Here is a 2,500-nt window from a genome sequence, read left to right as displayed (position 1 = left end):
AAGGAAATAAGTCTCCCTCTCAGATCCTTGGTCAGAGTCCAAGTCTCGCATCCATAGAGCAAGACTGGAAGCACCAAACACCTGAAGACTCGGACTTTCGTCCTCCCGCACAGGTACCGGCAGCACCACACCCCATGATCCAGTGAATTCATGACTCCCCAGGCCCGACCCAGACATCTATTGACCTCCGACTCACAGCCAGCAGAGACATGAATATCACAGCCAAGGTAAGTGAATCTCTCCACGACCTCAACATTCTCACCACAAACAGACACAGACAGGACAGCAGCATCCAAGATGTCATTGAAAGCCTGGATCTTAGTTTTGACCCAAGAAACCCATAATCCCAGCGGCTCCGACTCCTCATTCAGCACCTCGAGGGCCCCCAAAAGGATATCTAAAGTCTCTGCAAAATGATTGCATCATCTGCGAAATAAAGGTCCGAGATCTTGACATTCCCAAACGATGCACCACAGCTTGATCTTTCCGACATCCTCCCTAAAATCCATTCCATACAATTGCTAAAAAGTGTGGGGGCCAGTACACACCCCTGACGAACTCCAGTAACAACTGGAAATAAGTCAGAGATGGTATCATCGCACTTCACAGCACTCTCAGTACCAGAGTAGAGTTCAGACATCAGATCAATCAGTTTTGGTGGCACCCCATGAAGACCAAGAATCCTCCAGAGGGCATCCCGATTCACTGAATCGAACGCTTTACAGAGATCAACATAGGCTGCAAGCAGCCCCTGCCGAAACTCTTGTCTGCGTTCGGTGAGGACCCGAAGAGCAAGGATACGGTCAATCGTTGACCTCTTTGGTGTAAAGCCTGACTGCTCTGAAGGTTGGTGCTCAAGCAGATGATGGCGAAACCTATCAAGAATTATCTGAGCGAAGACCTTGCCCGGCACTGACAGCAACGTCACCCCTCGGCAGTTGTTGCAGTCTTGGCGATCACCCTTCCCTTTCCAGAGAGGGACAACAAGGCCCCTCTTCCAGTCAGTTGGGATGATGCCTGTGTTCCAGGCAGAGCACAAAACTGCATGCAAGGACACGAGTGCAGCATTTCCACCAGCCTTGAGAAGTTAAGCATGGATGCCACAGACCGAGGGAGATTAACTGTTATCTTGAACTTCTTCCATTTTCCAATAATTGCGCCAACAGTTGTTGCCTTCTCACCAAGCTGCTTGCCTATTGTCCTGCAGCCCATCCCAGTCTTGTGCAAGTCTACAATTTTGTCCCTGATGTCCTTTGACAGCTCTCTGGTCTTGCCCATTGTGGAGAGGTTGGAGTCTGATTGATGGAGTGTGGACAGCTGTCTTTTATGCAGATCACGAGTTCAAACAGGTGCAGTTAATACAGTTAATGAGTGGAGAATGGGAGGGCTTCTTGAAGACAAAATTAACAGGTCTGTGAGAGCTGGAATTCTTACTGGTTGGTGTATTGTCGTGGCAGAGGTGCGAGAATGTGGCGTATTGGCATACGTGTGCAAAGCACAATCCGGGGAGCATTGTGGGGGCGTGGAGGAGTGGTGATGGTTGTCACGTGTCTGCAATGCATATAGCTGTTCGCGCCCGCTAGGGACTTGAAGCACCATTACCATCAGTAGCAGCAGGTGGTATCATTAGTAGTGTCTTGTTGGTCCTGTGCAGGTAGAGTGCATCGAGTGCATAATTAAGTGGGAGCTATGGGCATCCGACGCCCACCCTCTCGCTCGAGGCAATGAAGCGGAGTTGTGTTACCCTCCGGCTCGTGTCTGCCTGTTTGCACCTCTACCACGACACTACAGTTGGTAGGTGATCAAATACTTATTTCATGCAATAAAATGCAAATTAATTATTTAAAAATCATACAATGTGATTTTCAGGATTTTTGTTTTAGATTCCATCTTTCACAGTTCAAGTGAACCGATGATAAAAATTACAGACCTCAACGTGCTTTGTAAGTGAGAAAACTTGCAAAATCGGCAGTGTATCAAATACTTGTTCTTCCCACTGTGTGTGTGTGTGTGTGTGTGTGTGTGTGTGTGTGTGTGTGTGTGTGTGTGTGTGTGTGTGTGTGTGTGTGTGTGTGTACGTACGTATATATATATATGTATATATGTATATATGTATATATGTATATATGTATATATGTATATATGTATATATATATATATATATATATATATATATATATATATATATATATATATATATATATATATAAATATATATATTCAAAGTCAGTTACTCACAGTTTCTTCCATAAAATCCTTCGGGAACATTTTTGAGCAGGATCCGTCCTTCATGCCTGGACTGTTTCTGTTGAAAGGGCCGCATGTTCCACGGATAATCTTGCATTTCACCAATTCGTGCAGTTGAAGTTCCAAATCCGGACATGGTATTTCCGCAGATATGACTATCAATATCGTGAGGTCTGATTTTGTTTCCTGGGGACAGCCAGAGTAGTATGTGCACATGAGGGACCCCTCTTTTCTGGAATTCGATAGAATACAG

The 2,500-nt window shown here is 45.5% G+C and overlaps 1 protein-coding gene and 1 pseudogene across 2 annotated transcripts in view; both read left to right on the top strand.

The window, feature by feature from the left end:
* LOC147027405 (P2X purinoceptor 4-like) overlaps positions 1-2,500 on the top strand; it is a 224,724-nt gene that overhangs the window by 106,799 nt on the left and 115,425 nt on the right. The gene's annotated exons all lie outside the window — the stretch shown is intronic.
* The window catches only part of LOC147027407 (uncharacterized), a 24,183-nt pseudogene that overhangs the window by 2,863 nt on the left and 18,820 nt on the right, over positions 1-2,500 (top strand).

The sequence above is a fragment of the Eptatretus burgeri genome, chromosome 4 (assembly GCF_056783735.1).
Source record: "Eptatretus burgeri isolate ZD-2024b chromosome 4, Ebu_testis_v1, whole genome shotgun sequence".
Lineage (NCBI taxonomy): Eukaryota > Metazoa > Chordata > Myxini > Myxiniformes > Myxinidae > Eptatretus > Eptatretus burgeri.
This window is presented reverse-complemented; position numbering and strand designations above follow the sequence as displayed.